A 13,748-nucleotide genomic window follows, 5' to 3' on the forward strand; every position below is an offset into this window, starting at 1 on the left:
GAGGGCGCCGGGCGGGCGGGCCGGTGAGGGCGCCCGGGCGATTCCGGGAATCGCCCCGCGCCCTCACCCGCCCGCCCGCCCGCCAGCCCGGCGGGTGAGGCGGGCGAGGGCACCGGGCGGGCGGGCGGGTGAGGGTGCCCGGGCGATTCCCGGAATCCCCAGGCGCCCTCACCGGCCCGCCCGCCCGGCGCCCTCACCCGCCTCACCCGCCCGGTGCCCGGCGCCCTCACGGGCGGGCGGGTGGGCGGGCGAGGGCGCCGGGTAGGCGGGTGAGGCGGGTGAGGGCGCCGGGCGGGCGGGCCGGTGAGGGCGCCCGGGGATTCCGGGAATCGCCCGGGCGGCAGGGCGATTCCGGGAATCGCCCGGGCGCCCTCACCCACCCGCCCGCCCGGCGCCCTCGCCCGCCTCACCCGCCGGGCGGGCGGGCGGGCGAGCGGGTGAGGGCGCCGGGCGATTCCCGGAATCGCCCGGGTGCCCTCACCGGCCCGCCCGCCTGGCGCCCTTGCACGCCCGGCGCCCTCACCCGCCTCACCCGCTCGGCGGGCAGGCGATTGAGGGCGCCGGGCGGGCGGGCGGGTGAGGGCGCCCGGGCGATTCCCGCAATCGCCCGGGCGCCCTCACCCGCCCGCCCGCCCGGCGCCCTCACGGGCTGGCAGGCGGGCGGGCGAGGGCGCCGGGTGGGCGGGTGAGGCGGGTGAGGGCGCCCTGCGGGCGAGGGCGTCGGGCGGGCGGGCGGGTGAGGGCGCCCGGGCGATTCCCGGAATCGCCCAGGCGCCCGCCCGCCTGTGCCCTCGTCCGCCAGGCGCCCTCACCCTGCTCACCCGCCCAGCGGGCGGGCGGGTGAGGGCGCCGGGCGGGCGAGGGCGCCGGGCGGGCGGGCGGATGAGGGCGCCCGGGCGATTCCCGGAATCGCCCAGGCGCCCTCACCCGCCCTTCTGCCCGGCGCCCTCGCCCGCCCGGTGCCCTCACCCGCCTCACCCGCCCACCCGGCGCCCTTGCCCGCCCGCCCGCCCGCCAGTGAGGGCGCCGGGCCGGCGGGCGGGTGAGGGCGCCCAGGCGATTCCCGGAATCGCCCGGGCGCCCTCACGCGCCCGCCCGCCCGGCGCCCTCACCCGCCTCACCCGCCGGGCGGGTGAGGCGGGTGACGGCGCCGGGCGGGCGAGGGCGCCGGGCGGGCGGGCGGGTGAGGGCGCCCGGGCGATTCCGGGAATCGCCCGGGTGCCCTCACCCACCTGCCCGCCCGCCCGGCTCCCTCACCCGGGTGAGGCGAGCGAGGGCGCCGGGCGGGCGGGCGGGTGAGGGCGGGTGAGGTGGGTGAGGGTGCCGGGCGGGCGGGCGAGGGCTCCCAGGCGGGTGAGGCGGGTGAGGTCGTCGGGCGGATGAGGTGGGTGAGGGTGCCGGATGGGCGGGCGAGGGCACCCGGGCGGGTGAGGCGGGTGAGGGCGCCGGGCGGGCGAGGGCATCGTGCGGGCGGGCGGGTGAGGGCGCCGGGCGGGCGGGCGGGTGGGGGCGCCCGGGCGATTCCCGTAATCGCCCTGCCGCCCGGGCGATTCCTGGAATCGCCCTCACCCGCCCGGGCGCCCTCACCCGCCCGCCCGCCGCTGCCCTCTCCCGCCCGGCGCCCTCACCCGCCTCACCAGCCCGGCGGGCGGGCGGTATAGGGCGCGTGACGGGCGAGGGCGGCGGGTGGGCGGGCGGGTGAGGGCGCCCGGGCGATTCCCGGAATCGCCCTCACCCGCCCGCCCGCCCGTGCCCTCGCCCGCCCGGCGCCCTCACCCGCCTCACCCGCTCTTGCGCCTTCGCCCGCCCGCGCTCCCGACGCCCTCGCCCGCCCGCCCGACACCCTCACCCGGCTCACCCATCTGGGCGCCCTTGCCCGCCCGGTGCAGGGCGATTCCAGGAATCACCCGAGCGCCCTCACCCGCCCGCCCGGCCGCGCCCTCGCCTGCCCGGCGCCCTCACCCGCCTCACCAGCCCGGGCGCCCTCGCATGCCCGGGTCCTCGCCTGCCCGCCCGCCCGACGCCCTCGCCCGCCCGCCCAGCTCCCTCACCCGCCTCACCCGCCCGGCGCCCTCACCCTCCCGGCGCCCTCTCCCGCTCGCCCGCCCGGCGCCCTCACCCGCCTCACCCACCCTGGGGCGCTCGCCCGCCCACCTGCCCGCCCGCCCAGGCGCCCTCACCCGCTCGCCCGGGCGATTCCCGGAATCGCCCTGCCGCCTGCCGGGAGGGGCCGTGGGTCGACCTGGTGGCGCGACCAAGGCAGGCGCCACCCGGGCGGCCTGCGCCCGACAGGCGGCAGGGCGATTCCCGGAATCGCCCTGCCACCTGTATGGCGGGGGCGCAGGCCGCCCGGGTCGCGTCGCTGCGCGGCGGAGCCAGGCGTCACCCAGGCAGCCCTCGCCCCCGCCCGGCAGGCGGCAGGACGATTCCCGGAATTGCCCTGCCGCTTGCCGGGCGGCTCGCTCCGCCCCCTGGCAGGCGACAGGGCGATTCCGGGAATCACCCTGTTGCCTGCCAGGCGAGGGCGCGGCTGAGGCAGGGTGGGTCAGGGCGCCCAGGCTGGTAGGTGGGTGCCAGGCGGGTGAGGGCACGCGGGGGGGGGCGGGCGGGTGAGGGCGCCAAGCGGGTGGGGGCGCCCGGGCCCGGCGGGTGAGGGCACTCGGGCCGGTGAGGGCGCCCGGGTGGGGGGGCGGGTGAGGGCGCCGAGCGAGGGGGCGGGTGAGGGTACCCGGGCCTGGCGGGTGGGCGGGTGAGGGTGCCCGGGCCGGGCGGGCGGGCGGGTGAAGGTGGGTGAGGGCGCCCGGGCCCGGGGGTGGGTGAGGGCACCGGGGCCGGGTGGGGGGGCGGTTGTGGGCGCCCGGGCTGGTGGGAGGGGGGGTTGAGAGGGTTGGGGCGCGGGCGGTTGTGTGGGCGCCCGGGCGGGGGGGATTGGTAGGGTGCCCGGGCCGGGTGGGTCGGCGGGTGAGGGTGGGTGAGGGCACCAGGGCCGAGGGGCGGGTGAGGGCGCCGGGGCCGGGTGGGGGGTCGGTTCTGGGGGCGGGTGAGGGCGCCCGGGCCAGGGGAGGGGGGCGTTGAGAGGGTTTGGGCACGGGGGGTTGTGTGGGCGCCCGGGCGGGGAGGGTTGCAAGGCGCCCCGGCCGGCGGGGGGGGGGGGGTTGGGAGGGTTGGGGGGGCGGGGGTTGAGAGGGCGCCCGGGCCGGGCAGGGGGAAGGGTGAGGGCGCTCGGGCAGGCGTTGGGTTGGGTTGGTAGGGATTAAAGGGGCCAGGGGTGTGGGTTGTGGGTGAAGGTAGTAAGGGTGTCGAGAGGGGGGTTAGAGGTAGGGGACGAGTCGCGCTGTGGCGCCCACCCTAGCATGTTATGGTTGAAAACATGTTAAATTTATACTTAGGAAAGAAAAATGATATTCTACCAAAAACATTAATGTGTTTTTTTTCGTCATAAACAACTTTGTTTGACACATAAAAATTTGGTTTTATTAGCATTTTTTAAAAATGTTGAAAATTGACCCTAAAAAAAAAATCATTATTCCAGTATCATCACTTTCATTTTGAAGCTATATTTTGCACGAAAATTTCATAGTAAAGTTCGTAGTTACTGCCATTTTTAAAACATGTTCAAAATTAACGCCTAAAAAATAAAAACATCGTTCTAGTATACACACTTTTCGTTTTTAGCACTGTTTTTGATGTTTTTTTGGGGTTTTTTGGCCAGAGTTCCCGTTTTGAGTTTATAGTTCCCGTTTCAAAGTTTACATTGTTTCATGTAATTCCATGTTCTTCACTTTATTTAAGAGTAAGGTTTCATCTTTGAATGTCATGATTTCTTTCAAGAAATAGTTCCAATTCTTCTTGATTATTTCTATTTGAAGTTTTGTAGATTACTGAAATAAATTGACCTATATTTTCATTGTAGTTCATCTATAATTTTTACGTGCAACTCATTTTACAATTGTTTATAAACGCTTTCTAATTCTTACACCTTTCCGCGACTCCATTCTCATCATATTATTTCTTCCCTGGCCGAGGAAACCAATCCTCACAGGGTTCTTTATTAGCAGATAATGCCTTTTCTGTATTCTTATATTCTAATATAAAAGAATGTATATTACAACTCATTCTACCATTTACATACTCTTCTCTTCTGAAGAACGAATTTATGGATTTTCAGCATGCAGCCCCGTTCAGAATTTATTATTTGTTATTTATTTACATTTTTTCCAGTGTGTTGTATTATTATTATTATCAATCTAGTGTATGGGCAGGACCTGATTTGTTTGGGACTTGAGTTTGCTCACGGGATGCAGTTAATTATACTATACATATCAACGACTATTATGGGTGGAAACATGTTGGTTTTCCTCGAGAACTAACCTTAGCTCGCTACTAATTGCTTATTCAAAACATTTAAAAATAAATTACTCTTTTTCCAAACATTGTTTTTCATTCTTAAGAAAAATAATTCACTGTGACCTTCATCATTCACACAACATCAACCATAATAATTCGTACAGAACTATGCCACTGCTTCAACATAGGAACATTACCATTCCCAAACATTATTCATTTGCAATTTGCAACTATCAAATTCCATTCCCCAAAATATCAATAATAATATAAGTTTTGGAATGGTTAGAAATACTTATTTGTTAGTTTAGAGGAATAAGGAATTTACAGAGGAGAAATACCACTCTTTCTGATCAATGAGAATGGAAATCACATCTATTTCTCCTCCTGAGCCTTTTCACTTTCAGTACAATAGTTCACAGTGACATAACAAGGTATATTCTCATGCATCAAGACTCTACAGTCCAGCTTAGAAATTTGCAGACTCACAAATTTATTTTAGAGATTCCACTAGTCACCCACTAGCTCAAGAATACCCTAATTGGTAGCATCATGCCCTTATCAAATATTCCTCAACCTCCCTTTTCAGATGCCAGTATTTTCCTCTCCTACCCTCTTGACTTCTATTTCCAACTAATATGATTTATCTCTAGAGATGAGAGTAGATGTCTTCTAACTATTCTAGAAAATGAACATTTTCATATAAGATTTTTTTCTAATAAATTCCATAAATTACCCTAACTAACTTTTAAATAAAATTAAAATGCTTTAAATTTCTCAATAAACTTTCCACATATTCCATAATGCATGGTTTACCAAATTGCTGCACTAAATTAAAATAAATATTTATTTTTCATTTAGTCTTTGATTCAAAGAATTATGGCGACATAAAAAGGAGAATGAAAATGTATTTTTTATATGATTATAATATGATTATCATAACATAAATGCTTTAGTGATTGTCAAGGAGGCAATTTGAAATTGGTAAGATCTTTCTGTTTTCTGCAATATGGGTAAGTCTGCTATTAATTTTTTGTGCAGTATGATTCTATTGTTTTAAGGATTTTACGAGCACTGGTTTTTTACTCTTTGCAGCAATTGACAAATTATTTTATTTACAACATTTAATTTTTTTTGGGTTTGATTTTTAAAATGAATGCCTAAGAAAGGTAGGGGTCTGAAGCCCAATAAGGGCTGATGAAACACTGAAAATTCTGAAAACTCTTCTTATATTGGACCTTCTTTTGCAGGTAGAAAGTCCAAGCAGACCCAGACTCATCACGCTGGAACAGTCCACTTGGATTCTAGAAACAGTGATTCAGGTGTGACACAACCCAAGAAGGGGAAGAAGGAGGCTAACAGTGATCGGAAAGTCCAATTCAGAAATAGTCAACCTTCATCTTCTATAAGTGGTTCAATTGGAGGCACAACAATGGCTGATCATGAAGACCGTGTAGAGGGGACTGGCGAGAATCAGGTAAATGAAGAGCAGTCCACTTTTGGATTTCCAATAGTGAATTCTGAAGTGAATGTGAAAATGAAGAATATTTCACCCTCAGCTCTTCCACATTTTCATGGTAAGGTGCACGAAGACCTAGATTAATTCCTTTTTGAGTTTGATATACAATGTAGGAGTTATTATTATTCTTTAGATGCCTAGAAATTAAAATTATTTCGTGCAACTCTCAAGGATTTAGCGTTGCGCTGGTTCATGGGACTGGGAGGAAACACTATAAGTTCTTGGGAGCAAATGAAGAGAGTGTTTCTGAATGAATATCAGGAATATTGTAAAACTAGATAAATACAGGACGAGATCTTCACCATTGTACAAGGCGATGATGAGACTTTGGAGGACTACTTAGAGATATTTTGGTATATAATCCAAAGGTCCAAACAAAAATTTGATTTAAGCACCATTCGAACCTTGTTCCTATGAGGGATTACTGAGGATTCTAGACATAATTTGAATTTGTTAGGACAAGGAGATATTTCTCAGAAAACTTTTGAACAAATTTGTGACTTGTGCAGGAAGTTCTCACGAAATCAATCTAGATCCACTAGAGGAGGTCGAAGCAGAACTAACAAACTAGGATCTACAGATGCTATGATTATTGGCTTGGAGAATAAAATGGAAAATATGAAAATTGAAATAATTAATACTATTAGCAAACAAATAGACTCTTTGAAATTTCAGCAAAAACTAGAAAAAGAACAAGAGTCATTGTCTATTTTTTGTCCAAAATGTAGGAAAAAGCATCCTTTAAGAGAGTGTCATGCTGATATAAAGAGTGCTAATAAATGTGTGATTTGCGCAGAGAACCATGTTACCAAGGAATGCCCCTCCATACCTGGATCGAAAGTTGTATTTGAAGGATAGAATTCTGAACCTAAGCCATTACATGCCATGGGAGCGTGAAGGAACTGGCCACGTGTAAGTGTAGGTATGGTTCCTGAACCACACTTTTATGGTTATAATGCACTTCCATATTCTTATCATAATAATAATGATCACTCTCAACATTGGCAGCACATAAACCATTTTCACCATGGACAGTCCTCTCAACCTTGGGAACAAGGGTGGAGAGGGCCAAACCATTAATATCATTCCTATCCTGCTCATATACCATCATATTCTCGTTCATATGCACTGCACCATAGGTCACAACCATCTTTTCCCTCTCTACCTTAGCAGAGTCAACCAATTCCATCATTGCATTTTCCACCACCATTTAGACCACCTCAACTACTTTCTCAACCAATACTGAATCCTAATAATAAGGCAGTACAACTGATTCACTCGGTTGGACCGTCCCCTTCTCCTACCTATCGAACCTTGCCGGTTGGGATAAATGAGCTTCAATTGAGATCGGGAAGGGTAGTTAAACTAGAAAAATAAAATAAACCCATGGTGATCATTGAGGAGAAAAATGAGGAGGCAACTCTTGATCATTCGAAAAACAATGTCACCATTCAGCCCATTCCCGTACCTTCAGATTCACCATCTTCTTCAAACCAGCCTCCCTATCCAGAGAGGTTGGCTATGGAGAAGAGTGACCCCGAGTCCACTTTGGCTTCAGAGTTAAGGAATATTTGCATAAAGGTTCCTTTACTTCAGGCTATTATAGAAATTCCCATCTACACAAATATCATTAGGGATTTATGTCTTAAAAATCCAGGGAGGAAGAGAGTAGAACCTCAGACCATTCAGTTTGTTGGTAGAGCAGCTGAGTTAATGACATGATGCGTATCAATGGAGAAATATATAGATCCTGGAAACCTAGTTGTTTCTGTCCAGATAGGTGATATCCTTGTCTCTAATGTATTAATAGACCTGGGGGCGACCATCAATGTTATGACCAGGCAAACCATGGAACAACTTGGGTTGGACTATATTCATCCTACACCCACCGTGCTTGAACTTGCAGACATATCTAAAATCAAGCCCGATGGAGTATTGATTGATGTGGTTGTCTCTATAGATTCATCCGAATACCCTACAAATTTCATTGTGCTTTAGTCAAAGAATCCAGTGGGAGGACATCCTTTTATTCTGGGACGACCATGGCTTGCCACGACCAATGCTTATATTGGATATCGCTCTAGTGATATGTACATTTCACATGGAGACTCTATGAAAAAGGTCGCCTTATATCCACCTGCTAGATCTATTCAGGAACTCAAGGACACTTTATGGTTAGATTATGAAAGCAGTGATGAGGAGACCCGCTTTGCTTCTTTGATTCATCATCATACCGAGTCTACCAAGGAGGGTGAATTACGCGATTTCTTGAACAATTTAGACGTTATTCCTAACTTTGACACAGTTCATCAGATCTTTAGTCTGGATTTTCAAGGAAATTTTGATTCCCAACCTTCCTCATCCCATACTGTATCATCATCTTGAGCTCGAGACCACTCTTGTTGGAATTATTCTAGGAAAATCTCTACACATTAGCTCAGACGTGGATTCATCTTAGTAAGAGCAACTTGTTACCTTGTTGCGAGATCACCTAGATGCATTCAATTGGAGTTACGAAGACATGAAAGGCATTCCTCCTGAGACTTGTACTTATCATATCTATATGTAGGAGGGAGCCCAACCTGTCCGACAACCCTAGAGATGAATGAATCTCGCATTAAGAGATATTGTTAAAGAGGAATTACAAAAACTCTCAGATGGTAATTGAATCCCATTTTTGATAGTCAGTGGGTATCTCCATTAGTGATAGTCCCTAAGAAAGATGGGAGATGGCGTATTTGCATTGATTATTGAGAATTAAACAAAGCCATTCTCAAGGATTACTTTCCCCTTCCTTTCATCGATAAGGTGCTAGATACCCTTGCCTGTAAAAAGAACTTTTCATTTTTAGATGGCTTTAGTGGGTATAACCAAATCCAGATCACACCCTTAGATCAAGACAAAAATACCTTTACATGCCCTTGGGATACATTTTATTATTGAGTGCTTCCTTTCGGGTTGTGTAAGGCAGCCGCCACCTTTCAGAGGGTTGTGCTAGCTATTTTTTCTGATCTTGAATGTGTTGAGATTTATATGGATGATTTTTCTGTGTTTGGTAACTCATTTGATGAAGCTCTTAAAAATCTAGAAAAAGTTCTTTTACATTGCCAAGAGGCTCATCTTGCTTTGAGTGATAAAAAAATGTAGATTAATGTGCAAAGCAAGAGTGGTTCTTGGTCATTTGGTTTCTGACAAAGGTATCCAGGTAGACCTCGCTAAAGTTGAAGTTATTTTTCATCTGCCTGCACCCAAAACAAAAAGGGAAGTGAGAGGCTTCCTGGGACATGCTAGTTATTACCAGAGATTTATTGAGATTTTTTCCAAGATTGCTAGCCCCCTTTTTCGATTATTAGCTAAGGATAGTGAATTCTCCTGGTCCACAACTTGCCAACAGTCGTTTGAGACATTGAAGAAAAAAATAGTACATGCACTAGTTTTGAGAGGACCAAACTGGTCCTTGCCATTTCACATTTCCTCTGATGCCTCAGACACTACCATTGGTGCAACTTTAGGACAAGAGGAGAATAAACAATCCTATGCTATTTATTACATCAGTAAAAAATTTTCACCTGCCGAATTTAACTATACAGTGACTGAGAAAGAATTTTTAGCCGTTATTTTTTCTATTAATAAATTCAGACATTACATTACAGGATATGAAGTTTATGTGCATACTAATCATTCTGCTATAAAATATTTAATGAATAAACCTTTAACTAGTGGTAGAGTGACTAGGTTTTTGCTTTTATTACAGGAATTCAATGTTACAATTATTGATAGACCAGGAAAGTCTAATGTTGTAGCTGATTATCTTTCTAGATTAAATAATCATTGTCAAGTAATTCCTGTTGATGATGATTTCCCCGACGAACATCTTTTTTCTATGTCAGTAAAATACCCATGGTTTGGTGACCTAGCTAACTATTTAGTCACCACAAAAACCCCACCTCACTTATCTGCTCGTGAAAAGTGGAATATCATTAAGAAAAGTGCTTCGTATTCTTGGATAAAGGGAGATATCTTTTAAACTAGACCAAATCTTGTTATTCGTAAAAGTGTGAGAGAGGAAGAAATGTTTGATATCTTAAAATTTTCCCATGATGAACCTTGCGGTGGCCACTTCGCTGATAAATGAATTGCATATAAAATCTTACGCATTGGCTATTTTTGGCCTGCTTTGTTTAAGATGCTAAGCAATATGTTAGGTGTTGTGATAGTTGTCAACGGATGGGTCAACCTATTCAAGCCAATGAAATGCCTTTATGTCCTCAAGTTATGATTGAGCCCTTTGAAAAATGGGTTATTGATTTCATAGGACCCATAAACCCCACATCTTTAAATAAAAAAAATATCTTGGTTTTTACTAATTTTATTACTAAATGGGTAGATGATAAAGATGTTTGTTTTGCCACTGAAAAATTTGTTGTTGATTTTCTATTTAGTGAAATTTTCACTAGATTCAGTGTTCCTAGAGAAATTGTTTCTGAAAATGGAGTGCAGCTTGTTTCTAACTTGGTATAGGAAGTCATGAATCAATATAACATTCGGCACAGGAAATCTACATCGTACCACCAACAAGCAAATGGCCAGGTGGAATCTACAAACAAGGTGATCGAATTCATCCTCACCAAGATAGTAAACATGTACAGGAAGGATTGGGCCAGCCGATTTCCTGAAGCCTTATGGGCTTATCGAACCACTTGGAGGAATAACACTAGGCATACACCATATGAGATGGTGTATGAAAAACAAGTCCTTTTTCCAATTGAATTTTAGATAAAGAATTTCAGAACTGCAGTTCAATTGGGTCTAGATCTCTCGAAAGCACAACAAGATCGTCTATTGTAGTTAAATGAGTTGGATGAATTTTGAAGGCATGCTATTCCACTTAATATTTTAGTGCAGTAGCAATGCAAGAATGGAATGACAAGTTTATAAATAAGAAATAGTTCCAACTAGGTGATTGGGTACTTCTTTATGACTCTATATTTAAACATGTTAAAGAGAAGTTCCATACTCGTTGGATGGGACTGTATGAGGTAATTCAAGTTTTCGACAACGAGGCTATAGAATTCAAAACTATCGATCGATGAAATTCATTTTTCCTTGTGAATGGGCATAGGCTGAAAGCATACTTTTAGCCCCTCCCAAAGGAAGATTTCATGTAGCAAGTGCAACTACATTCTGAACTTCAGTTGGTAGGTGGCTATGCCGGCCTATTGTGATTTGATTTCTTCTCTCTTGAAATAAAGTTTAAAGAAAATCCAAAATAAATAATAATAAAAAATAAAAATGAAAGGTAAAGAAAAAATCTTTTCCTGTGATTGTGAAAATCAATTTTACTAACATGATTGCAGAATGATTAACCTAAAAACTAGCTTGCTGGCAGGAAGATCAAATTCTAATAAAATGGGAATGTTGCTTGATTTTTAGATGTGTTGACTGTCACCAAGAAGAAGCAGGTTCAAGTGCAGGAACCGAGCCCTTATCCAAGTTTGGGATAGCTAGCACGAAATTTTTTATCCAAGCAACACTCAATTCCTGCTACATTTACTTTTGGATCAGCACTATACATGCAGATTTCAGGTGAAATTCTACCCTTCTTCTATTCCCATTTTCGTAAAAAAAATCCCCTATATTTTCTTCTTCTTATCCCATGAGGTTTATCATCCCTTTCTTCAAAGAAACTTTCCCTATCCAATTTCGTATTTCTCTTTTTTCCCCTTGAAAATTTTTCCCCAAAATCCCCTTTCAATTTGTCCCTCTTGGTGGTCTCACTCTTGAATTCCCTGTCGTAATTTCCTTCCCATTCTAAAATTTACCCTTTTTCCCACTTATTTTTTTCCCTCATGGATCGATTGTAGGATCTGATGTGAACTCACAAGTCAGATTGGAAGGCATATATCAACACCAAATACTGGTGAATAAAACCTCCCTTATATATCCAACAAATTTTTCAAATCTAGCTTATGAATTATATCCTATCAGTTTTTTTTTTTTGGTTTCCTTTCTCTTTCCAGATATGCTACAAATATCCCTGGTGAAGGAATGTGTGTTCGAGTGCAAGCATGTTTAGTGCACGCATATTTAAGTGAATTCATGTTTAATGCAGGCATGCTTAAGTGCAGGCATGTTCAGTGCAAGCATGTTTAGTGCAGGCATGTTCAGTACAGGAATCCGTACCACTGAGCACGCCCAATTCTGAAAACACATGTTCTAGTGCAGGAAAAATGGTCTCGATGAAAATATAGTGCAGGAATACCTGGTGAAAAAATGTGTATTTGTTATAGCTCCAAATCTCACTCTTATGGTTTGTGATGCTGCACTTATGGCCTAGGGCAACCCCTCCTTCCAGACCTGGTCCAAAAATTTAAAAAACAGTGTTTTATTCCCTGTACGCGACTTTGCCCTGTGTTAAACGCGTGTACACGCGGGTCTGTCATACCCAACCCGCGTGTATCTATTAAAACACTTAAAAAAATATAATTTCCTCTTTTTTCGGGCGGTGATCGCGGGTTTACCTGCTGGATCACCTGTTAGTGCCCGTGGCCCAACTGTTCCCAACCAACTCCTAACTAAAAAACTACTTTGGAGAGGGTATAAAAAGACATCAAAGGGAAGGCCAAGGAGAGAGAGAAAGGAGAGCAAGATTATTATGCTGAGATTTTTCCCTTAGACCAGGTCTGAAGTCCTTGGTGCATCCTGCACTTCCCCCATTTTGCATAGGAAACCCTTGTTTCCATGTGTATTGGTGATCATTCATCCTTGACATCATCATTGAGTAAGACTTGGAAGGAGCTCTTGTTGAAGGCTGGAGGCTGGAACGAATCCGGGAGGAAGCTTGCTTGGAGCCTGCTGAAGGTGTTCAGGTGATATCTTTCCGATATATGTACTTTATTTGCCTTTATATATAAAGAAACACGTCTTTGTTCCCGAATAATCTTTCTTTATGCTTATGAGATTCTTGTGTTGAATTCTTATGAAAGTAGTTACTTAAAGATTATTTATAACTAACTTTATAGCATAAAGATGATTTATACATAAACTTCTATACATGTACTGTTGTGTTCTTTGGTTTGTTTGTCTTGCAGGTCAGAGAAAGAAGAAGGGAACTCCAAGAAGGGTTTGCACCCTAACGGTCTTCTCGGACGTAGGACCTTAGGTATGTACCCTAAACATTAGAATTTGCTTAAAAGTAAAAAAGATGGCTATGTGTGTGTGTTTCTTTGTATAAGCAATTTTCAGTCTGGTAGAGTCTCAGCCCAAAGGACTCTAGGGGTACTTTCCCTTCAACCAGAATTGGCGACTCCGCTGGGGACAACATTCTTGTTGTTCCTAGTTTGGGTAGTCCTCAAGCCAATCAAGGCTCAGCCCCTCTGTTTGTTGGTTCTGACTGTTTGATATTTTCTTGAACTCCAAGCTTTTCCAGTTTTTCAGTTTGTGTTTTTTATTTTTCTTGAAACACTTCATATACGCACTTTTTCTGGATTACAGAAGCGTATATACGCAAGTTGCACTAAGTAAACCCGCGTATACGCAGGTTTCCTTAGTTACAGTCGCATGTACACGCATTCTGCAAATAATTGCAGGCGCGTATATCACATAATTTTCAAGATTTATAATTTTTCTTTTGGCTGAATGTCTGTCTGGTGGTTTGGGTCAGTTTAAAGCAGTCAATTCCCAGTGACAGTTCTCTGTTTAACAGGGGGCATCTTGTTTCGAACTCTCTCTAGGAGTGCTAGTCTTGTTTTTCGTTGATTGCAAGCGTCATTGATTTTTGACACACAAGGTTTCTGTTTAAGAATCTTGATTGCTCTGTTTCGGCAGAGTGGGAAGATTGTCTTAAAATCTTTGTGTCCATTTTGTTTTCATGACATTTGTGTTT

The sequence above is a fragment of the Pinus tabuliformis genome, chromosome 1_2, assembly GCF_031772625.1.
Source record: "Pinus tabuliformis cultivar Carrire ecotype Pingquan chromosome 1_2, CPIR1, whole genome shotgun sequence".
Classification (NCBI taxonomy): domain Eukaryota; kingdom Viridiplantae; phylum Streptophyta; class Pinopsida; order Pinales; family Pinaceae; genus Pinus; species Pinus tabuliformis.